The following is a 26,869-nucleotide window of genomic DNA, read 5'->3' as shown; positions in this document are numbered from 1 at the left end:
GAACAGGCTGGACAGGAATGTGAACCAAAGCCGAAGCTGTTACATAAATAAACCTGTGAGCTGAGCTGACGTGAGGTGTGTGAAGGTGAGGGATAATTGCGTGTTAATTGGCGTTGGTTCTCATTAATGTGTGATGTGACCTGTGTTAACGAGAGCTACAGGCGTGACGAGCCGCGGTCACGCTGGATCCTTCACTCGCTGATGAACGTTACGCTGTTTCTCGACACTGAACATCTTGACGTTGATGTAATCTTCAATCGGCAGCCGCTCTGATGTAATGCTGAGGAGCGTTTCATCCAGAAAGGTGAGGAACATTGCTCTTCAGATGAGATGAGATGTTATTTCCAAGTTCTGGGTCGAAACTACTCGAGGAAAAATGTCAACAGAAAGTGTCTTCACAAATTGCTGCACTTGAAACTCAACACATGGAATCATCTGAGAAATGAAAGGCGAGTTTGAAACTTGCAGCATGTCACTTGTTTGAGCAGTAAATACTATATTGCCAGGTGGTTGATGCATTAGCTACTTTATATCACAGAATAAATCCAGAGAGGTTTATTGGCAGCTTGATGTAACGCAGAGCACTGTTGTATAAAACTGAAGGCTGCGAAAACAAACCTCCTAGATGTACTTTATATCTTATTTTACACATCTATCTGCCACAAAGCATAAAAATTAGACACAAAACATTGTAATGAGTCATAATAGTTAATTAATTAATTAATTAAACGCAAAGCTGACAGAAATTAAAATGAGCTGATGGAGTATACACTAACCTGAGTATTATTCAGACACAAGATGGCGCCAAACAGTCAAGCACACAAAGCTGATGGAGAGTAGACTAACCACAACTACACATCACTCATTTCATCAAGTGGGCACTTCCAGAAATGATCAGATGTGCTCCAACATTAGGCTCATTCAAATCAAGACTGAAAACACATCTGTTTAGCTGTGCCTTTACTGAATGAGCACTGTGCTGCGTCCGACAGATTGCACTATCCTGTTTTTCTCTTCTTCTTCATTCTTTTATATCACATTTTACCTGTTTTTATGTTTTGTTTTGTTTTTACGCATTTTTATTATTTGTTTTTATTTTTATTTTACTTGTTTCTTTTATTCTTGTTTATGTAAAGCACTTTGAATTGCCATTGTGTATGAAATGTGCTATATAAATAAACTTGCCTTGCCTAAAGAGTCAAAAACCATGGCATGACAGACAGGCCAGCCTTATCTCACGAGGAAACATAGCTGTTTTACGTTTAGTCAGTTTAGTGGCTAATTCGTACGAGTTCAGTTATTCGAAAATATACAATTTTAAAAAGGAGGCGTGGCACCCAACCCCACCCCTAACCGCAACCGTCATTGGGTGATGAGCAAATTGTACAAATTAGATCGTACAAATTAATACGAAATAGCCACTAAATCAAAAATGTACAAATTGCCGTGAGATTGTGTTGAAAGAGTAGTGCAAATATGAACACCCCTTTATTACCCATTGGCAGATAAACAAACAGAAACTGTAGAACAAGATGACGTCAGTTATGACACCGTGAGATTGCGTTGGACAAGCAGATACATATTAATGAATTTAAGTACTGTATATGGATGTGTACGTATTCGTATGGACACCAATACTCAATTAAGACAATACTCTGATTAAGAGTCTACCATGTAAACTGCAATTTTTGATGCCCTAAATCAAACTACTCAATTCAATTCATGTTTATTTTTATAGCACTATTACAATGTAAATTGTGTCAAAGCAGCCTAACATAGAACTTGTAGTAAACAGCTATCAGAGTTCAGTTCAGTGTAGGGTTGGGTACCGAAACCCGGTGCCATTTCTAGCACTGGTACCTTTGTAACCGGTATGTACCGGATCAAATAAGCAAATGAATTTCGGTGCCACTAGTGCTGCGACAAGGACGTAAGAAGCATCAAGGGGTGCATTAAAGGCACACATAGGTATGTGTTGTCACACCATTTCTAAACATTGAAATAATTAGTCAAATTATTTTGTAGCTGATTTGTTGTGTATGTCAAAAAATATACAGTAAATATTTCTTAAGGAGGCTAATAAAACTGACCTTAATTATTATTATTTTTAAATTAAAAACTGCTTTTATTTAAGAAATAAACAATAAGAAATACGACTTATTATGACTCCAGAATATTATTTTTAAGGAAAAACACTGTGAAAATTTTTAGATACATTATTTTAAATGAATGGGAGGGGCCTATCTGTAAAAGTTTAGAGGTGCAGCAATGTGCCTTGATGTACTTGAATGTTAGAAATGTGTTATCCCACTCCAGTACAAAGTTACTTGTCAAATAAATAAACAAGGAAGATTATTTTGAGTTATTTAATTATCGTGTTTATGAAGACTGCAGAGGGATGCATGAAAAAAATGACTTTGAAAATTTTACTGGATATGTTAAAATGTTAAATGCGCAGTAGCATCCACAAAGCTACATTTACCAATCGTTGATCAATAAGTGACAGCACTAACATTCACAGAGCTGTGAAGCCGTTGTCTAGCCGATGAAATTGAATCCATTTGATGGCGAGATTCATGATTTCTTCTTTTTCCCGTTTTATGGTAGTTGACAACAAACATTTTGGTGGATTACTGCTCCTTCAGGTCGGTGACGTCGCAAAAACAAATTAGGCTAGCATGAGAAACTACCTTGATTAAAAGATGACTGAGGGAGAGGAGTTATTTCTGAAGCAGGATTTTTCGTGACCATACCTTGAGAAGTACATGTTAAGATGAAATAACTTAATCTCTGATGATGTGCTCAAAAAAAATACTTTAGTAATTTATAGTACTACTATAAATTACTGCATTATGAGTGTAATTTTTTAATGAAGAATTGTAAATATATATACAATATGCATAATTCTTATGTCAAAATATTTATCTTTACTATAAATTACTATAGCATTTTAAATGTGTGTCACCTATTGGATTTTTTGTTTTGTTTTTGTTGTTATATAATATAATTTGTTTCCATTTAGTACAGCATATTATTTACAGTAAATAGCTGAACTGAATTATGCCTCATATGCTTCATTGACAGTTTTATTAATCACCAAGATATGATTTACTTGGATTTAAGTTGCTTTGATTTAAATATAAAAATTGGAAAAAGTAGCTTAGATGTAGCTAAGCTACTTTTGCCAAGTAGCTGTTAGCTTAGCTTGCTACATTTCCCAGGGTCTAGCTTTTAGTGTAGTTAAGCTACATTTTAAGTAGAGTAGCTAAGAGCTTAGCTCACAACATTTTTCAAGTAGCTTGCCAAACACTGCCCATAACTAGTGATGGGTTGTTCATGAACGATTCGTTCATTTTGAACGAATCTTCAATATGACTTGGGAACTACGAGTCCTTTCAGGGAGTGATTCGTTCATCCGCGCTTGCGCACATTTGTGCAGGTAGTATCGTTAATTTCAAGTCTTCATCACATTGGCAGAAGCCAATCATATGCGTTTAGAGCCGGAAAAAGAATTGATCCGCTCACCTCTCGAGTTCTCTATCGGGTCTGAGTTACTACTCGTTCAACACGGGCCAATCATATGCGCTTAGAGCCGGAAAAAGAATTGATCCACTCACCTCTCGAGTCCTCTATCGGGTCTGAGTCACTCGTTCCTCACGGGCCAATCATATGCGTTTAGAGCCGGAAACAGAATTGAACCGTTCATCTCTCGATTCCTCGGGTTTGAGTCATTCTGTCACGTAAACAATGAACCATCATGGCTCCTATCGGCTCAGACTGTGCATTGATTAAGATTATATGTGACTGTCAGTGTAACGTGAATGAACCCCTGACATTTAAAGACATGAAGAGGTGAGCTGAGCAAAGAGACAACATGCCTTCATAGACAAAAGAGCAGGTAAACATTGAATTATTATTTTCTCCTTCTTATAGTATTCTAGTTATGACATATTTGTCGTGTGATCCACCTTTTGGGTTAGTTGTAGATGTGTTTGGAAGAAATTCGTAACATTTTAATAATATTTTGGCAAATTGAACCAAATGAACGAAATGACTCGGAAAAAAAGATTCGTTCATCTTGATGAACGAGACTCAAAGATCCAAGTCAGTAAAATGATACGAACTTCCCATCACTACCCATAACTCATTAAGAGAATAAGCTCAACCCTGTTAAACCATGCGCCGCGGCGCAGAGCATATCTTTTCATCCTTAAAAAAGCAAAAGTGGATTCTGACACGCCCTTAATGTAATAAAATGTCTAAATAAGTATATTTTCTTCTTTAAAGGAACATTTTTGTTCCTGTTCAGATTTGTAGCTCCCTATGTTTTAATGTTTATAGTTGTTGTTGTTGTTAAAGAAAAGAAAATACAAAGCATATACAAAGATCTGCAAGTCTCTTTCTGTATGAGAGAGTATGTAAGTTATAGATGTATTTTCTTTTGAAAACAAAAAAAGAAAAGAAAAAAAAAGTAATTTTCAACGTCAACAGAAAGCACCAAGGGAAATGCTAACTATGCTAACAAAAGCATAATAGTCTGTCATTATAGTTAGTGTTGTTTATTTCACTAGTAAACACACACACACACACACACACACACACACACACACACACAAGAAAAGCACTCAATTGTGGCCTCTAAAGAAGCATATAACATAATTTAACAGCCTGAGAGTTCACGGTGGGTCTGTTTGGAAAGGTTTATTCATTATTGCACACACTCACAAAAAAAATCAATTCCTCTGTGGAGAAAATGAATAGGACTTTCCGTGCCGACTGTCGTGCCGCAGGCCTGGCGAACGCACAAACAAGCCTCCCAAGTTTTAACCAAACGCTATATCAGTTAATTAAACAGTACGTCTTAAAAGTCTTGACGTCTGGGGTTTTAATTCATCCTTATCACCGGTGTCATGTCAGGACATGAATAACACGGGTTCCTATAATTTGGTCTCATCAGTAAAGCGCAGGGGTGCGCGGTGATTTCTCTCAGAGCTGCTAATGACAGCCGAGTGAATGCGAGGCATGAATCAAAACGGCAGAAAAGCTTTCCAGCGCTGACAGGTTATCAGCCGCGTGACGGATGTGCTGGGAAACCCTCTGTCTCCAGCACATTCATTTAGTCAACGTCTCTGATATAAACACACATAAACACGGTCATTCATTCAGAGAGAGAGAGAGCTGCTTTTCTTCACAATGCAGCAGTCTTTCTGCTTTTTTACAACTAAATCGAGAAAGGATGTTGAGATGTATTTTTAAATGTGTGCTGGTTTGACGATAGCACAGATCGAAATGTGCTTTTCCATTATAGGAGTATGTTTGCTCACTGAATCCTGAGGCGCTGTTTGGTCTTACCAAGTTCTACATTTTTTTTTTTTTTGCATGCTTACCATTCAGCTATCATGCAAGTGTAACATTTTGCCTGAATGTTGTTCTCTCTAGCTTGTTTTACCACATGGTTAACATCATTTAGCATATTTGTAGTTTGATCATAGCATTTGTAGCACATTTTATCACATGACTAACATGTTTTGGCATGCTTTTAACATCAACATTTTGCCTGCATGTTGTTCTCTCTAGATTGATTTAGCATGTTTCTAGCATCTTTAGCATGTTTATAGCACGTTTGATCGCATGACTAACATGTTTTAGCATGTTTCTAGCACATTTTATCCAAGGTTAACATTTTGCCTGCATTTTGTTCTCTCTAGCTTGTTTTACTACATGGTTAGCATGATTTAGCATGTTTTAGCACATTCAACCATGTTTGATCACATAGCACCTTAAGCACATTTCTAGCACATTTTATCACATGATTTAGCATGTTTAGCTGTCATCCAAGTTTAACGTTTTGCCTGCATGTTGTTCTCTCTAGCTTGTTTTACTATATTGTTAGCATGATTTAGCATGTTTTTATCACAGTCTTCTATGATTGATCACATAGCACCTTAAGCACATTTCTAGCACATTTTATCTCATGGCTGACATGATTTAGCATGTTATTTCTAACTTGTCTTAGCATCTGATTTAGCATGTTTAGCAAACACATTTCATCACACAGCCTGTTTAATCTAGCAGTTTATTGTTAGCATAACAGCATTGTATATTAACATAACTTTCTGAATCATGTGAGACTGTTTGATAAATCCTTCTCATATTCCTTTCTGTTATGATTAGTACTCCAAGAAATTAATTTGAACAAATTTAAATGTGATTTACTAAATATGTTATTTTTTTAAAACCTTCTAGCATGTTTTATCACGTGGCTAATCATTTTGCTTGCATGTTTACCATTCAGATGTCACCCAAGTTTACCATTTTGCCTGCATGTTGTTCTCTCTGGCTTATTTTACCGCATGGTTAGCATGATTTAGCATGTTTGTAGCAAGTTTTAGCACGTTGGATCACATAGCATTTTAGCATGTTTCTAACACCTTTTATCACATGACTAACATGTTTTGTAATGTTTAGCTGTCATCCAAGTTTACCATTTTGCCTGCATGTTGTTATCTCTGGCTTGTTTTACCACGTGGTTAACATGATTTACCATGTTTATAGCATATTTGATCACATAGCATCTTAAGCACATTTTTATCACATTTTATCACATGGCTAACGTGTTTTAGCATGTTTACCATTCAGCTGTCATCCAAGTTTAACATTTTGCCTACATATTGTTCTCTCTAGCTGGTTTTATTACATGGTTAACTTAATTAGCACATTTTATCACATGGAGAATGTGTTTTAGAATGTATTTAACATGTTAACTTATCAGCTGTCATTGATTAACATACAATCTAGTTTGTTTCTTGCATGTTTGACATTTTCCTTGCATGTTGTTATTTCTAGCTTATTTTACCACATAATTTAGCATATTTCTAGAACCTTTTATCACGTAGTATATTTCTAGCATGTTTAATCACATTTTTAACATGTTTAACAGTGTGCTGTTATTTCTTGCATGTTTTAACATGATTTACCATTATATTAACATGACTTACCATGTTGGATCCCTGTTTAGAGTGCTGTGAATGGAAAGTAGCTTTTTTGCTAACATGATGGTCAATGTGTTATTAGCATAATGTTGACAGCATGAATTAGCATGTTACTAGGAGCTGTAATTCACTCAAAACATGACACTTTAGCTATACGCTTATATGAAAATAATGGCACGCTTTAGAACGCTCATCACCCAATCACAATCAAGCATCAACAGACCCATTACTAATGTCATTTGCTAATGTGTGGTACTAACTCTTTTTGGTTCCTTTAGGAAGAGTGTAGAGCTTGTTGTTTCCAGTAAATATTCTGTATATATGTTCATGGTTCAATGACAGTTGATGGAAAGCCGGGCTAGCAGATGTCCTTTGGTGATGTTGTTTAGATTGTATGTGTGTGTGTGTTATCAGGTCTTTCTCAAGGGCAGGAACGATGTCTTGGGAGTTGTGGCTCTGTGTGTGTCATACGGCTGTAGGATGTAATAAGGCCATGAGACAGATACTTATTTCCCCCAGGAAACGATCACACTTCTAACACCTTTCATGTCCACTAGTGTGTGTGTGTGTGTGTGTGTGTGTGTGTGTGTGTGTGTGTGTGTGTGTGTGTGTGTGTGTGTGTGTGTGAGAGAGTGTGTTTTGTTCCCTTAGCAAGGAGAATGCAGTATAAGTGATGTTCTCATGTGTGAAATATGATGCTGTATAGGTGACCCTGGACCCCACACACTCACATAGCCACAAAAAGTCTTATGTTGAACAGTTTTTGGCCACATTAAATAATACGTTGTATGGGTCAAAATTATATATTTGCTTTTATGCCAAAAAAATCATTGAAATATTAAGTAATGATTGTGTTTTATGACGTTATTTTGAAAAAAAAAAAAAAAAAAAAATATATATATATATATATATATATATATATATATATATTGTGCAAAATAAGCTCTTATAGTTCCACATTACCAATAAATCATTGAGTTTTGATATATTTATATATATATATATATATATATATATATATATATATATATATATATATATATATATATATATATATATATATATATATATCAAAACTCAATGATTTATTGGTAATGTGGAACTATAAGAGCTTATTTTGCACAACTTAAGCAGATTTTCTCAATATTTAGTTATTAAACATGTTTTTCGATCATGTTTGATCACATGGCTAACATGTTTTAGCATGTTGCTTGCTTGTTTACCATTCAACTGTCAGATTAGCATGTAGGCCGATCTAGTTAGCTTTTTAGCTTGTTTTAGCATTTGGCTAATATAATTTACCATAATATTAGCATGACTTATTATTATGCTTGCCTTGCTTGAATGCTGTTTAACTGAAGTAGCTTTTTGTTAGCATGCTCCTAACGTGGTGACCATATTATTAGTATGGAATAGCATGTTACTAACATGACTGACATAGAACCACAAGTTATCATGTTGCTAACATCTTTTAAACTGTTAGCAGTATTTTATGAGTAGACCTATGCTGTTTGGATAAATTAGTTATCAAAAAGTTAGTGCTAGCATGTTGGCTCATTATTAGCATTAATTATGTTGTTATGGATCCTGTTATGTTAGCTTGATGGATTTCTTTAACTGAAAATAGTAAAAATGTTTTTAAAAAAGTGAATTAGGTCATTTAGAAGGATTTTTTAGCATGTTTTACATTTTGCTAGCATATTTAAAATGTTACATTTTTAAGCTCATCTTATCACATAGTTAACATGTTTAGCAAGTTTCTAACATGTTTCCCATTCACCTGTCATGGCTGAACATGTACAGATGTTACTACTTCAATGTGTTCCTTGTGCCGCCATTCATGCCGCGGCGACGGCGGTACTTGATGCGCCAGCAGCATTTGACCGCTGGGTGGCACTTTAACCACAGATATTCAGCTTTGCCTTTTCACAATGCTAAACAGACTGTTCTGTAGGCGTAGCTTACTGTATGTGATGTGATGTGTTCAATTAAAATATAATTTTAATTTAGTTTTTCTGGTAATAGACATGCTCTTACACTATTCTATGCTGTAGAAAAGATACATGGTGAGAAGTCAAAAAGCAAATATAAGAATTAAGTTATTAGCCTTCAGTGCCCGATTAAATTGCGTTGGGGTGAAAATAATGTTTTGATTTCTTTGACTATCATGGCAATGTTATAATCTCAAATCTTAAACGTGCGCATATGAAAAACAGCAAAATAATATAGATTATCCTGCCGGTAGAGCACATCACCTCACAGTTGTGAACTTGCGATCACCTCAACTTACATTTAAAATTAGTTTACCTGGTTTATTGTAAACTTTTTAAGTGCAAAGAGGATTCGTTTTGGAACATAGAATTGAAGAAATGAAAGACAACTAAAATGAAAGCACAAACATTCAGTACAAATAATTAGTCTTAAATAAATAAATAAATAAATAAATAAATAAATAAATAAATAAATAAATAAAGCAGTCTTTTAGTCTAAATATAGAGAGATGTAGTGTTGGCTATTTTGATAGAACTAAGACTAAACATGTTCATTTATATTTTTAATTTACGTTTTTATTTACATTTTCGTTGTTGATTATATTTACGATCTCATTTTATGTTTCAATTATAGTACATAATAATAAACGAATAATGAAAATAAATGAATAATGAAAATATTACATAAATTAAGTCTGGCAGGTTTATTTTTAATAATTTAGTTTCAGTTCCATTTTTTTGTTTCAAAACGTCAATGTTCTGCTTTAAAGTATAACTGTTGTTTTGTTTTGTTTTTTTACTTAATGGCTCAGTATGTTTTGTATTGTATATTCAGTCACCTTGCATATGCGTGTGAAATATAATGTCGCATAACCGCGGAAAAAGAAGAAAAGGCTGTCAGTTAAAGCTAATTAATCAAAATTGGCTATATTAAAATACAGCATTTATGTTAATACAGGCAGAGTGTGAACAAACGGCTAAGATATGTGCTTGCCTTTTAATGCATTTAAAAATATTTTTTTTGACAGTCCCGATATGTTCAATCTTTTTTTCCCTGTCATTTCTCTTCAGCAAATTATATTTTTAAAGCTGCTTGATTCTTTTAAAACCGAAAGCAGAGCCCGTCAATTGGTGTTTTTTCATAAGATACTCATGAATGTTTTATTTTATAAGTAGTCTTTAATGTGCTTTTTAATAATTTTATTTTATTCAAAGCAGCACTTAATTACTTTCGATGTGCTAAAATATTTGTTAAATAAATGTTATTTCAAAAAAGCATATGCAATGTGCTCTGACAGGTAAAATCCGATTCTTTCTCTCTTTCAAGTTCAAAGCAAATTTGAATGCCAAAGGATTTTAGATATGCATATACAAGACTATGTAGTATATTAACATCAACAAATTAATAAAATAAGTAGCAAATGACAGACAAGTTGATAAAAACAGACATTATCTCTAATTATCAGAATTGCAAGATTAAAACAGCTGAATATAGGCCTAAATAATCTAGAAAGCAACTACTGCGCGCTGATATTTATTCTTCTTTTTTTCCGAACAACGAACAATTTCAACCGCGGGGAGATACCGACAGCTTGATTTGCAGTCTTTTCTAACATGTTAGAAGCGGGCAGCGGGCATCAGCTAGCCGTAAAGACGGGCCGGCACAAAAAAAAAACATGGCTGCCGGTGGAGAAGCGACTGTGCCCTCAGCAGCTGATTGAGATGGAGCTGCATATCCTGAGTGCACTAAATACTCCGAGATCCGGGACAAATTCTACCCGATAATCCAACACATACAAAACAACTTTGAGTCCCTGTCGAACAGAACCCATCTTACTGGGGGAGTGTGTGTGCTGCTGTGTGTTCACCCAACAATACCCGCTCCTGTCTCCAACACACAAATACTGGAACTCTTTATGTGGACTTACTTTTGATAATAGGCTACTATTATTACCTTTATCCTGTTTAATGTTATCAAAAATCTATTTTTATTTTTATTATTATATTTTTATTTTTATTTTTTAATCTATTTTTATTTTTATTAATCATTTTTTTATTATATGTTATTTTCATATTTGTTTGCACTACTGCCCTTTTTGCACTGTCTTGTTTGTGAGACGCGCACTGCTTTGGCAAAACGAATGTACAGTTACTTGTCATGCCAATAAAGCACCTCAAATGTGAAAATAGCCTAGGCAACAAATAACAAATAGTAGTGTAATAATAACAAAAAATGCCCTTTTCATTTTCATACAATAGGCCTATGTGTGGGTTTTGACAATATGTGTTTAATTAAGCTATAAAGATCAGATGAAATGCATAGTGAAATATGAAATAAATGTCTCTTTTGCTGAAAATTTAATTAATCTATATATTTATTTTTATAAAAATCAACTCATTTTTGCCCAGAGAAAGAGGCGCGCGGCACTAGCGGACATGGGGTGCTTTTCCAAAAAAAGACGTACAGTAACTGGCGGCTGAACTATGCACAGTTTGGGGAAAAAAAAAGATATAGTGATGCATGTCCCCCAAAACCCCTAGTTTCTCTGTCGCAGATCCATCATTTGAATCAGGTTAGTTATAAGTAAAACGCACATAATGATAAAGCACATCATCACGAGGGCAATTAAATAGACAACCTAAAAATTTTTTTAATTGTTTATTTATGTAATGTGAGTTTTTATAACTTTGTTCTTTAAATTATTTATAACTTAGGCTATTCTATCGAGATGACACCATAAAAGGCCTTCAATGCACTGAAATAGGTAATAGGGATACAATGAAAAGCCGATTTCACTATTGACCCTGTTTTTATTCATTGACGGCTTCCCAACGCCGCATTTCTGTTGCGCGAAAAAAAGCTGCTGCAAATAAGCAAATTTATGACAAAACAATTTTAATAGTTTCATAGTAGTAGCTGGTGTGCTTCATCTGCGTGATTCTGATTTGACATTCTTCCGCTAAACTTGCACTGTGTTGATGTGTAAATGGGCTATGTGTTGATGTGTAAATGGGCTATGATCTTTGCTATTGAGTTCTCTTTGCAACTTTCAATTTCGAGGTGGGGGAAGTGGGAAGAGGCAATTCAAATGTACCATCTCTAAAAAAAAAAGGCCGCTTACGCGGCATTTGTGTTTATTATTACCTTATTTTTATTTTATTATTATTAATTTATTCATTCATTCTTCATTCATTTTCTTTTCGGTTTAGTCCCTTTATTAGTCTGTGATCGCCACAGCGGAATGAACCGTCAACTTATCCAGCATATGTTTTACGCAGTGGATGGCAGGAGGGCCAGCTGGGGCTTCGGGACGGAGTGAAAGGAATTTGCCCCGAGTCTGGGAAAGATGGCTTGCCGTAATTACACTAGTTTTCCTATCGCACACATGCGCCAAACAAATAAACAAATAAATAAAAAAGGAAAAGAAAACATCTAGACTTATAGGCTGAGGTCTTTTTGCTTATAATCGCCCTTATGTTTCCGTTTTAAATGTAAGGCTGTTGCATAGAATAATACAATTTTAATTTATAAGTGATTTTGCTGCGTCCCCCTTGATGTTTCAATAACGCATAATAATCTACACACCATATTAAAGACACAGCAGACATAAAGGTTGTGTGTGAGAGACCGAGCAAAAGAGCGCTCTCTTCACAGCTCTGTTGATGCTGCTAGCGGCTTCTTTCTTTTTGTTATTTATTTTGCAGATAATACACCATATGAATACAACAGAAAGACATAACACTTTACAAATTACCTTTTGTAGACTCAAAACAAGTGGCATATCTTGATAAGCCTAAGCCACATTGAAATATAATTTAAAGAATTACATTATCGGATATAATAAAATCGCATTAAATAAATAAACCAATATAAAACAAGCAAAAGCAAGCTATAACAGTTTAGGTAGGCCTATACATAAATAAAACCGTTAAAGCCAAATCAAACTTTTATTTTACAAGATATTTTCTTTTAAAAGATTTTAGATATTTTCTAAAAACAATAAACACCAGAGAAGGTTTACAATATTATTTATAAAGTATTTGGATATGATGATAATAATCAAATCGTGCAAACAGAGCATTTTTGGGAACACGTTTCAGGTCTCTCCAGTGCATTTGGGCTGAATGTTTGACTGTGTCTAAATGAGGATGTTATAAAATACATTTTCTACCGAGTGATTAACGGATGCACGATGCCAACAGTCGGGGGACGTTCTGGGGGCTGGGTTTGCGTTACGCGCTGCGAGCTATAGGCCGACAGTGGAAATGCGACATGACTTCGGTCTCGATGCCCATTAACACCTGAAAGACAAGCTTTTGGTTATGAGATGGGGGAAGGGGTATGTCTCCACCCTCGAGTGTTTTCCACAAACATGGTTACACAAAATCCAAAACTCCCGAGGACGGATGGCGTAACCGTAGCAAAACCTATGCGTTTTAAACCAAACCGCAAATGGGGCCTTCTGGACTGAACTATACTTGTTATTTAAAATATCTCTATTACGCTCTAGCATTCGCCAAAACGAATTTGTACATAAATACACCGAACATAGCCTAGCTGAATAGGGTGTTGCCTGCTGAGCCATGACAGCAGCAGACAATTCCGCACGACCATAAAGCCTTCACCCGACAGTTATTTTCTAATATTCACAACGCGAGCCACAACAATAGACATGCCATGCCCATCATCCTTACAGACAACTTCGCTTTAAACTGTATTAAGGTCCCATTTACACTGCACAGCAGTTTTATATAAAACGTTAATGATACATATTTTGATGGTGAAATAACCTTTTAAACGATGGCTTTTTATTTCAGTATTCAAACATTAAATAACGAATGCATCAAGTGAAATAACGAATATGCAAAAACACATGTATATAAATATAAAGGACTATTATAATTAGCAAAATGCTGCTCTATTTATCTTTGTATTTTTATAATTTTATTATTTTTATTTTTAATATTTTGAATTAATTAAAGGTATAGACAAATACTGCTTGACATTTTAGAAAATGTTTTGCGGATACCCAGTACCGAGAACAAACAAACAAAAGCACATGGCTTGTTAATCAATTTAATCAAGCTCTAGCCATGAATAAAATAATAGACTATTTTATTATTTTAATATTTTAGACGACGGGTTAGTAATTATATTATAAATGGTTATGTTCAGATCAATGAAATAATAACTTTAATAATTCTGCTTTGCATTTTTCTATGCATTACTAACATCACTAAACCATACATTTGTTTTATAAGTTAACCAAATATTTGCAGAGATTCAGCAGTTTTTTTTTCTGACGCGTCCAATTCAAATACAAAACATACTGAGCCATTAAGTAAAAAAAACAAAACAAAACAACAGTTATAGCTACTTTAAAGGAGAACATTGACGTTTTGAAAAAAAAAAAAAACTGAACTGAAACTAAATTATTCAAAAAACAAACCTGCTAGACTTAATTTATGTCCTGCGGCAAAAATATTTTTATTATAATCTGCTTAAAATAGGTCAAATTATTTATTTATTTTTTTGCTTTTGATGAAGCTGCATTCAACTTAAGCTTAATGTTGGCAATGTCTTTAAATAAATAATATATCTAGGCCTATTTTCATTATTCATTAATTTTCATTATTCGTTTATTATTATCTATAATTGTTGAGACATAAAATGAGATAGTAAACTATAATCAACAACGAAAATGTAAGTAAAAACAGAAATAAAAACATAAATGAAAATGTCTTGTCTTAGTCCTGTCAAAATAGCAAACACTGAACATCTCTCTATATTTAGGTTAAAAGACTGCTTTATTTATTTATTTATTTATTTATTTATTTATTTATTTAAGACTACTTATTTGTACTGAATGTTTATGCTTTCATTTTAGTTGCAAAAAGATCAGAAATCGATCTCGCACGCGCAGGGAAAAAAGGCAATTATGCCACACATGACTTGCATCGCTCTCATGCCAAGTTTTGAGGATAAATTCGCATTTAGATGCTGCTTGAAATAAAATAAAACTATCAAAAAGCACATTAAAGACTTTAATAAAAAATTAAAACATTCATAAAGGAGTATCTTATGGAAAAACACCATGGGCTCTGCTTTCGGTTTTAAAAGAATCAAGCAGCTTTAAAAAATATCTAATTTGCTGAAGAGAAATGACACGAAAAAAAAAAAAAAAAAGATTAAACATATCGGGACTGTTAAAAGAAAATTCCTCTTTGATATATTCTTTCGACTCCGATACATCAGCTAAGATTTTGAATGACGGAGTGTCTCTCCTGCTTCAGCAGCGTGTCCCGCTGGTTAAACGATGAGGCGGAGAGAATGCGCTGCTTAGTGAACCTAACGCGCCATTATTTTAATTCTATATTCGTGAAGAATGAGCCAACCGCATATGCTTAGTCCTGTTGGTCGGGACTCTGCTTTATAACTTAGTTTATTACAATAATCACACTTAGCTTTGCCATCGTTCTTCACATGTTGACACTCGGCACATCTTGCGCTCCATCTTTAAACAAATGTTTACATTATTGCATCATATTACATCATTGAGGTGCTCTCCGGCGGCGAAGTTTCTAGCAGAGTAGTATTTGTACTAAATGTTTGTGCTTTCATTTTAGTTGTCTTTTACTTCTTCAATTCTATTTTCCAAAACGAATCCTCTTTGCACTTAAAAAGTTTACAACTTAAAACTTTTGCACTTAAAAGCGTGTTAACAAATTTTAAATGATTAATGAAGGAATTATAATGCTTTGACTTATTGTTTAATATCATTTACAAGCACAGTAGCTGTATGGGCTATTTCTGTCCGTTCGCATCCCGTCCCTTTGCGCCCCCTGGCGGCTCATTCACAAACTGCGGTCATACACTAAAAACAGAGCAGCACCTATTTCAAACGGCGGCGGTACCAGCCGCGGCGTTAATAGCCACTTTGAACTCTCACCTACTGTATCTAGTTTGTTTCCTGCATGTTTACATTTTTGCTAAAACAAGTTTGCATGGTATTTCCAGCATGTTTTTATCACATGGCTAACATTATTCACAATGACTTACAATGTTGGTTGCTTAAAAATGCTAACATTAAGTAGCTTTTTGCTAGCATACTCCAAGGATGGTCAGCATAATATTAGGATGAAATAGCATGTTGGCCTATCAGTGTAAATGTGCATGCTACTAACATGGCTAACGTTGACCCAAATTATCTAATTGCTTACCTGCGTTCAGTTTGGATGAATTAGAATGATTTCGTTATCATAAATTAGCATGTTGCTATCATGAATGAAGTAGTTTTTTTTTTTTGCTAGCATGCTCCTAGCATGGTCAACATATTATTAGCATGAAATAGCATGTTATCAGTGTAAATTAACATGCTACTAACATTAAATTATAAAGTTGTTAACATATTTTTAACATTACAATCTGTTTGGATGAATTAGAATGTTATCATTATAAATTAGCATGTTGCTAACATGTTTCCTATTCAGCTATCATGGGTGAACATGTATCCAGTTTGTTTCTTGCATGTTTAACATTTTTGCTAGCGTGAGTTTGCTGGTTGTTCTAGCATGTTTTATGTTGGTTGTTTTAGAATGCTAACATAAAGTAGCTTTTTGCTAGCATGGCCAAGATACCATTAACGTGAAGTAGCATGTTATTAGTATAAATTAGCATGCTGCTGACATTATTAAATTATCAAGTTGCTAACATTTTTAACATTGCGTTTTGTTTGGATGAATTAGAATGTTGTCATTGTAAATTAGCATGTTGTTAACATGAGTCACATAATATTACTATGAATTAGCATGATTTTAGCATGTTTCTAACATGGTTAGCATGCTAGTAGTATTGATTATATTGTTGTTAGGTTCAGTGATCACATTGTACCATGGATTAGCATGTTAATATGAATTAGTATATTGTTAACATGTTTTATGGTTAATGGGAGCATTGAGTGGTGGGAACGGCACTGGTTATCAGCAAACAAATCTTAAACTTGTATTTACTGCTATACATTTATATTGGTATTTAATGTTTTTGAAAAACATATATGTAATTTTAGCCTCATTCCCTTTCTAGATTTGCCTTTGCCTTGTTGCAAATCACTTTTGACTTTCATAAGTCACCTCCGCTGTCCACCAGTTACCGTGGCAACCTGAGGTAACCTGTCTCCAGGACAACTGGTCATGTCAGTCAAATCCCAGTCCTCTCCGCAGGTCGACTCGTATTAAGCAGCGTCAGTTTCAGTGACATTACAGTAGAAAACGTCTCCCTTGTTTTGAGGACGAGGTCAAATGTTTGAAGTCTCGTCTGAGCAGAGTGCAGCTCATCAAAATATATTTGTAGAAAAAAATATTTAATTTAATTTTAAATATTAGTTAACTCTGCTGTCCCATATGTATCAAAAAGCACTATAGGAATCTGTAGTAAATAGTGTATGTGGTTTTTTTTACTGTATATAGCAAATGTTGTAATGGTGTTTTTGAACCATATCATAGTGAGGTGCTTGAATTAGTCCAGGATGTCCTCGCTGCAGCCCACAGCTTGATCACGTAGGTGGTCTTCAACAACATAGTGGACCTTGTACTACCCACTGAGGTAGCACTCATGCTACTGTGGCGGTTGGGTTTAGGGTAGGAGAAGGTGTTGGTGATCGTCAACTACGTAGTAGACCTTGCACCAGCCACTAAGTTAGCGCCCATTCTACTGTGACAGTTGGGTTTAGGGTAGGGGGAGGTGTAGGCGATCGTCAACTACCTAAGGGACCTTGTACCGCCCACTGTAGTAGTGCCCATTCTACTTTAATGGTTGGGTTTAGGGTAGGGGGATGTGTAGGCGATCGTCAACTATGTTGGGGACCTTTTGCCACCCACTAAGGTAAAACCCATGCTACTGTCACAAAAGGGTTTAGGGTAGGGGGAGGTGTAGGCAATCATCAACTACGTAGCGGACCTTGAACCGCCCACTAAGGTAGCGCCCTTTCTACTGTGATGGTTGGGTTTAGGGTAGGGGGAGGTGTAGGCGATCATCAACCACGTAGAGGACCTTGAACCGCCCACTAAGGTAGCGCCCTTTCTACTACGATGGTTGGGTTTAGGGTAGGGGGAGGTGTAAGCGATCGTCAACTATGTAGAAGACCTTGAACCGCCCACTAAGGTAGCGCCCTTTCTACTGTGATGGTTTTGTTTAATGTAGGGGGAGGTGTAAGCGATCGTCAACTACGTAGGGGACCTTGAATCGCCCACTAAGGTAGCACCCTTTCTACTGTGATGGTTGGGTTTAGGGTAGGGGGAGGTGTAGGCGATCGTCAACTACCTAGGGGACCTTGTACCGCCCACTGAGGTAGCGCCCATTCTACTGTGACAGTTTAGTTTAGGGTAGGGGGAGGTGTAGGTGATCATTAACTACATAATGGACCTTGTACCACCCCCTAAAGTAGCGCCCATATTATTGTGACGGTGACGCTTAGGGTAGGAATAGGCGGAGGTGTAGGCGATCGTCAAGTATGAAGTGGACCTTGTACCGCCCACTAAGGTAGCACCCATGCTACTGTGACAGTTGGGTTTAGGGTAGGGGGAGATGTGGTAGATGATAAACTACGTAGAGGACCTGGTTAACTACATCATCAAGCTGCGAGCTGCAGCAAGGAATGTCTGAATCTGTTGTGGCAATTCTTTAGTTGCTATGGTAACACAACTGCGTTAATATAAACAAATGACCCAATACTGTAGTTTTCTACAACTGTAGGGCGTATTATAGACCAGTTTACTGTAGGAGACATTTTAGTTTATCAGTTCACTTTTGTTAATCCTACAGCATGCTGTAGGCTTCATCAATAAAGTGTAGAATAGTATAATATATACAGTATGAGGCAGCACAATAGCTTAGTGGTAAGCACTGTCGAGTATGTATAAGTATGTATGAGTATGTATGGGTGTTTCCCAGTACTAGGTTGCAGCTGGAAGGGCATCAAATAGCTACTGGAATAGTTGGCGGTTCATTTTGCTGTGGCGACCCTACACTTGACTATAGTGGTGTTCATTAACACTAAGGTTTTTACTATGAATTACTACAGTATTTTTATATAGAGTGTCAAAGCCAATCAATTTATTCTGTGGTCTTTATTTACAAGCTTAATACAACAGCATTAGTTTTACTAACTGATACATCAGTGTACTGTGGTATTTCCCACAGATTCGTACAGGTTATGAATTTCTTGATGTGTTGTTGTACATTAAACTTCAGGATTCAGCATTTCTGCCTTAGAGACTGGACATATGGGAAATATACTGTAGACCATAATGTGTTCTTCTGTTATATATTGTGTTCGTGTTGTGAGGATATGAGTACCTGAAGGCTAAAACTGCTGTACCTAGAGTTTACACTGTTAGCATTAGCTTGGGGCTTTATCTGGTAATTTAAAGGCATTGTTGTTGTGCTAGAACATTGCGATGTCGATACAGCAATTGGACTGAAAGTGTTTGACAGGCAAATAAAAGAAGTCCGTCATGCAGAATGCATTAACGCAGTGGTGGGTAAGAAGCTGGACACCGTGATTAGTGACTGTGGTTTGGTGTATAAATATTTCAAAGCTGAACTGGGAGTTCGGGGGGCGTCTGGCCTTTACTTTAACAAAGCACATGATGGACGGAGTAGCCTTGCACTGTTCTTTTATGCTTTTGGGACAGAAAGTCGAGGTCAGTGGTTGATCTTTCACGCAGATAATGACTCTTGCTTTCATCATTTATTTATGTGCTCTTCTAAAATATTTGGAGACGCTTAAAATCTGCGTGAAACGGAAGTTGCTGACTTTTATTTCAGTATGTTGATGTACTTTACACTGAAACTGGATATTAAGGAGGGGGCGGGGCTTTCTTTTGCGTATCATTTGCTCATAGCAAACTATTGGTAAGATGGGCGTGGCTAAGAATATTATAGCTCAAGCAGTCAAACTGACATCATCATAGACGGACTGCCCACTCCAAACATGGAAGCAAATTTTCAGGTTTTGATTGAAGATTACCAAAACAAACAACAAAAGAAAATCTGTGTATTTACATGCACAAATTAATTGTTTATCTTAAGAATAACAATGCAACATTTTGCCAATGATTATTCGCCCTCATGTCGTTCAAATCCCCTGAGACCTTCATTGATCTTCAGAACACAATTGAAGATACTTTAGATGAAATCCTGGAGCTCTTTCATCCTCCATAGACAGCAAGGGTCCCGAGAAGTTCAAAGTCCTGAAATGAATCCTAACACATTTTCAAAACTGTTCATGTGATTTCAGTGGTTCAACTGTAATCATGCGACACTCCAAGAACACTTTTGTGCACTAAAGTACTGTAAAAATGACTTTGTTCACCAATGTTTCTCTTCCTCGACTTGTTGTTAGTGTGTGCATTTACTTTGGAAATAACTTGAATTTAGAGGATGAATGAAAGTAATAGGAATGAAATGACTTGTATGTCAGCATTCCCAACATGGATGTACAGCTCACAGATCTGCAGAAACTGTGATGTTCTTAATTCATAATTCGTTCATAATTCTCTTCGAATTCACACTTGAATTAGCTGTAGTCACATTATCAATCGCAATCCATCACAACTGTAATATTATACCAAAATTTAATGCCATTTTGTCTAATTTCATGTTTAAAATTGATTTAAGAGTTCACATTTGATGATTGATTATAAAGCTTGTTTGGCATGCTGTCCCGGGAGAGAGCCCTGAGCTCATAAGGTCCTCGAGCTCGGGGCTCCCTCCCATTTGCAAGGCGAGAGGGAAGTTTGAGCTCAGGTAAATCTTGAGAACTCCCCTGCCGTACTAACTAATGAACAGGTAGTGATTGCTCCTAAGAGATAACTATTTGCTTGGAGCATGTCTATGATGCCGATTTGGATTAGTCGGTTAACAGGTTGCATGTTTTTTGATGGTGGGAGGAAACTGGTAAACCTGGGAGAAACCCACATGAGCATGGGGAAAACGTGTAAACTGCACAGAAATGTCGGCTCGCTTGGTAAAGACTAAAACCAGTGACATTCTTGCTGTGAGGCAACAGTGCTAACCACTGGGCCACCGTGTCATCCATCTAGAAAAGGAGGAGGAATGGGGTGGAAGAGGGAATTCTTCAAAACGAAGATGGCTGTCACATGGAACTTAGGGTATTTATAGTGGCTTGTGAATCGTCTGATTGGTGAATCATGAATTGAATAATGCAATGCCAGATGCAAGCAATCATAAGCACTTGATCCACTCGATCAAATAAACTTCACTTAAATATGCTTTTTAATATGTCCAGAACAAAATTTTGCTAGCTGTTTAAGCACTTTGTCTAAAAATGTCTTTTGAAGTTCCCCTAAAGTACCTCTAAATGTGCATCTTGATGTGATATTTTTCTTTTGTAAAGCTGCTGTGGAGCGATAATTATTGTGAAAAGCTGTATACAAATTAAATTAATTAAGATGTAATATCAACAAAAGCAGGAATGCAGGGCACAGCATATAGTGTAGCCCTGCCCCCTATTCATTAATAACCAATAGTGTTCATTCCATTACTTTTTTGTGCAAATGCAGCCTGATCTCATGAGGAAACCTAATTCTTAGGTTTTGTCAGTTTAGTGGCTAATTTGTACAAAGTAAATAAAAAAAAAATGTAAAGCAGGTCGCACATCAGAAGTGCCGCGCAGCGTATTTCAGAATTTAAAACATAGGTTTCTTTCAGGGTACACACACCGTTGCCGCAAGTCGACGGCTGTCTGCAGCGCCCAGCCACGACACTGATCGCCATCTGGTTACTTTTATTTTTAATAGCATGCAAATGTGCGCATCTGGTGTGCGATACTTTGTGTGAGGCACACTTCAAATGCACATTTTTAGAAATATGGAGAAATTGTAAGAAAGTGTGTGTCAAAATGTCAAAGATGAAAGTGTGTTTTTAACAGGTGGTTTGTCAAACCCACTCGTCTGTGTGAGGCAAACTCAGAATTGCATAATGTTTTGAGGTTGTTGTTTTATGTGGCTGTCGGATGATGACACCTTTGATTGGTCAGAACACTGCATGAGAATCTGAAGTGCTGATGTCATAAAAAGAGTTCATTCTTATTGGTGGAAGTGAGAAACTAAGTTTGAATGCATTTATCTTGTAATATACAAAATTCATCACTGTTTTGGAGCATACTACATCAGTGTTTCCCAACCCTGTTCCTAAAGGCACACCAACACTACACATTTTCAAGCTCTCCCTAATCAAACACATCTGAATCAACTCATCAGAACGTTAGAGGAGACTCCAAACCCTGAAATATATGGATCAGATCTCCAAAATATGTACTGTTGGTGTGTCTCCGGGAACAGGGTTGAGAAACACGGCACTAGATAGCCCTTTAGACTACCATATTAATACTAAAAACTTTGACTTAAAGTCTTTATTATAGCACACTTTTCCCTAATACGAGCTCATTTTTCAGGACCCCGCAGGAATCATAGCGTCAGCGGGACGTCCCGAGGTAAGCCAGCATTAACAATGGCATATAGAAAGTGTAAATAAAGCGTCTCTCTGACATTTCTCCTGCCTCATGCATCCTGTTGTCGAGTCGTGATAAATGCTGTCTGTTTCATATTTAATAAGCTTTGGGGAATAATAAGATGAGGTCTCCGATAGGCTGGATTGTACACGCGGGACGTCCCCCCCAACCTGCTGTCTGTCAGTTTAATCTGGCAAGATGAATTTTGTCAGTAGTTATTGATGTGTCCGGCGCTGAGACATTGATGCAGTGCAGAGTTATAATCAACAGCCATAAATCAACACACACATTGCTTTACTGCACAAAAAATATCTGCAGCTTCAGTTTCTCTGTTATGCTGTGATATGACAGCAGGACATTAATGTTTATCTTGCAGACATATTTCAGAACACTATGAAGAATATGCAGAATGATTAAACATCGAAAAGACCTTTTAAAATATGTTGGCGTTGTAAGGTTTGCGGTTTTAAAGGGTTAGTTCACGCAAAACTGAAAATACTGTCATCATTTACTGTACCTTCATTTGTTCCAAACCTGTCTGAGTTTCTTCTCAGACAAAATAAGATATTTGGAAGAATGTTGTAAACTGGTCACTTTTGATATCAGCAGAATTTAGTTTTTCCTGCCATGGAAGAAAGTGGGCTTCTAATAGGGCTGTAAATTGTTTCAGCATCAATATTGCAATGTGCATAGTCACATCGAAATACCTGCAATGCTGAATCAGTAGTACTATTGACCAGAATATGAAAATACATTTTCAAAACACTCATGATTTGTGAAGTATTTGCAAAGTTTAACCATAAAGTCACCAAACGTTTATTATTTGTGTGTTTTTTTTTATTTATTTTTCAACTTTAATTAAAATGTATTGCACATATATATATATATATATATATGTGCATATATATACATACAGTTGAAGTCAGAATTACTAGCTGATAATATATATATATATATATATATATATATATATATATATATATATATATATATATATATATATATAAATTAGAATAATTAATATATATTATAGGTGGGCATAGATTATTTTTTTAAATCTAGATAAATCTCAGAATTAATCTAGAATAATCTAGATTAAAATGGCTCATTTAAATTCTGCCCAAGGCATTCAGATTATGTGTGCTACCCAAATAATAAGTCTTTGAGAACGGTTTTCTGAAGCCAGGTGGCGCATTACACCAGGGGCTCATCTCCTGTTTCCAAGATGCATTACAAACTGCTTGATTAACAGTTCTACTATGATAACTGGTGATGAAAATAAATGATGTTCAATAAGATGTACTTGTGTTTACTAACTGTTTATTCAGTTAAACATGAGTTTTGAACTGTAGACCTACATAACCTCGAAACATCGATTTTTTTTTTTTGATGACCTTAATCCAACTAAAGACTATTACCGTCATGTAGGACTTTTCACCATATTTTCTGACACAATCCACACACACAACAGGCAGTAAAGGACCACACACACACACACACACATCGCAAAATGCAGAAGTTTTTTCTTTCCGTTTGGCGTGCGTTATTAAATTCCATAACACTCTCACCAGTCCTTACAGCTTATTTGCGTGTAATACCCCAGTTTGTCACAGGGGCATGAATGAAATGTTCATGAGTTAAAGTGAAACTGCCGAACTGCAGTTAAAGTCAGGCATCCTGCTGATTTGATTCAGAAGGGCACTTTTTTGTCAGACGGCTTGATAAAATATCAAGGTGAACGTCATCATAGCTTGTATAGAATAGACCTAGCTCTCAAACTAACTTGGAGAATAGATTACTGCAATATTTTTTTTATTGCGCGATAAACGTCTCGCGTAAACGCAGCACGTTAACGTGTGTGTGTGTGTGTGTGTATATATATATATATATATATATATATATATATATATATATATATATATATATATATATATACAGTTGAAGTCAGAATTATTCGCCCCCCTGTTTTTTTCCCCAATTTCTGTTTAACGTAGAAACAATTTTTTTCAACACATTTCTTAACAGAATAGTTTTAATAACTCATTTCTTATAACTGATTTATTTTATCTTTGCATTGATGACAGTAAATAAAAATTTAAATGTATTTAAATATGTTATTTTATAGTATATAAAACGACATTTGTTTGATGATCATAAAAAAAAAAACACTTCTTTATTTGAAAGTATGAATCTACAGTAATAAACAGAAAAAGGGCCTAAAACAGATCCTTGCAGTACTCCTTATGATGATAATAATAATGATTATAATAATAATAGATAAAAGGACATTTATTAAGTGATCCTTGAGGAAACCTTTCTTGATTTTTGCCGTATGAATCTACAATACACAGAGATGTTTTATGTGTGTTTGAATATGGATGAGTCTTTCAGGTAAACTGCTGAGTCAATGGTGACAGCTTGTGTGTGCGCGTTTTTTTTTTCTTTCTTTTTTTACTGGATGTCTGAAAGTCTTCATGTTTGTGTGTGTGTAAGGGAGAAAGTCACTTCTGTTGTTATTTCTCCTTTAGAAAAGGACGACCATCTGCTACCAGCAACTGCTCAGAGTGTCAGAGAGAGACATGAAGTAGAGATGAAGAGCTGCTCACGGTCCAGTACAGTTTACACTCTCAATGACACATGCTGCATTTGATCTGCTAAACTACTTTTTTTTAACTGGAATTGTGTAGCTTAGCGGTTTACAAGCTACGTGCTGCAAACTGGGGATCATCAGGAAAAGAAAAATAAGTATATGCTGTATAAGACAGGATGAGAAGCTGAAGTGATGAGGTCATAAAAAGAGTTCATTCTTAATGGTGGAAGTGAGGAACTACATTTGGAATGCTTCTATCTTGAAATATATAAAATTACTGCACAATAGCTACTAGATAGACCTTTAGACTACTATAATAATACTCAAACCTCCCAAAAACTTTGATTTTTGTTTCAGGCAGACCTTAAGCCAGTGGTCTCAGGGGCAGGGGGCTATTTCAGTGACTTCTAATTCACTGGAGGGCCATTTTAACATTCAAGCACACGAAATAAGGGGAAGCCTGACATTATTGATGCTCCTTAAGACAACAGACATGACGTTTATGTTTCACACATTACCTGTCACCAGTGATAAAGCAAATCAGCACGTTTATCATGTCACGCATCAGTTGCTGAAATATATCTGTGGCTGGTGTTTGTGTATGGTCGAGCGTTAAACACACACTCAGTCATTCTTCCACAGAGTATATGCAGTCAAAACTTCAGCTGTTTGTTTCTTGTTGTACGTATTGAAAAGGTAGATGAAATTCCTATGAAAATACTACAAATAATAGGCATGATAATTATTATTCTGTACCAACCAATTGTATTGACCCAATAGCAAAAGAACAGCAGAAATCAGTTTGGGTAACTTAAGTCACTTTAAGTCACTGGCTTTTTTTTTTTTTGTTGTAAAACTATAACAAAGAGGAGGGGAAGTATGTACATATTCGCATTTACTTTATGTTCAATGCAACCAATTCAAGCTTTTAAGTCTCATCTAAAAATCACCTTCTGTCTCTTGCCTTTGATTGTAATTAATTATTTTTAATCTGTTTTATATATTTTGCACAATTTTTATATATAGGTATAGATTTTGTATGCTGGTCGTTTTGTAAAGCACTTTGGTCAACATCTGTTGTTTTTAAATGTGCTCTATAAATAAAGCAAACAAACAACAAACAAACAAACAAACCAGCAGTACAATTTTACTAATTTAATATGCAAATCTTAAGCATATGAGGATAACTTAATAAATGAGACCATTTGAATCAAATATTAGCAAAATTATCATATTTGTTAGACCACCAGCATAACGTTTGAGCCATGAAAAAGTGTTTTTACGACAAAATATTAACAAAAACAGAGCTTTAGTAAGAATAGAGCGCTTATGCACATACATTTTAACGTTTAAATCAGCTACAGAAATAAAACGCACATGTGTTACTCTCGACTGCGCACTGAGAGAAAATGAAAGTAAAACTAATCTTAATGCAGTACTTTAAATGTCGAATAGGTGGTGGGTCAAAACCACAAGTGGCTAGACGGTACCGCACAACAATGATAGTGTTTCATAAATATATGTTTTGGCGACAAAATCTCATTACATTTTTGACGTCAGTTGGGTGCTGCAGGGAGGAGGAGGGCGGGCCTTAAATGGCCTGCAGGCCGGCAGTTTGAGACCCCTGCTTTAAGTCTTTATAAAGCACACTTTTCTTCAATATGAGCTCATTTGTCAGGAATCACAGCATCAGCAGCATCAGGGAATCTTCAGAAAATAAAAATAAGCATAAACCAAAAAAGGAAAAACGAAAATACAAAAAAA

The 26,869-nt window shown here is 35.7% G+C and overlaps 1 long non-coding RNA gene across 1 annotated transcript; it reads left to right on the top strand.

The window, feature by feature from the left end:
• LOC147845511 (uncharacterized) lies at window positions 1–26,869 on the top strand. The gene is made up of 3 exons (XR_015480449.1): window positions 1–304; window positions 22,459–22,497; window positions 25,044–26,869. It is a non-coding gene; the product is annotated as an uncharacterized LOC147845511 (long non-coding RNA).

This window comes from Danio rerio, chromosome 3 (assembly GCF_052040795.2).
Source record: "Danio rerio strain M-AB ecotype USA chromosome 3, GRCz13ab, whole genome shotgun sequence".
Taxonomy (NCBI): domain Eukaryota; kingdom Metazoa; phylum Chordata; class Actinopteri; order Cypriniformes; family Danionidae; genus Danio; species Danio rerio.
The sequence above is the reverse complement of the archived record's forward strand: the minus strand, read 5'-3'. Positions and strand labels throughout refer to the sequence as shown.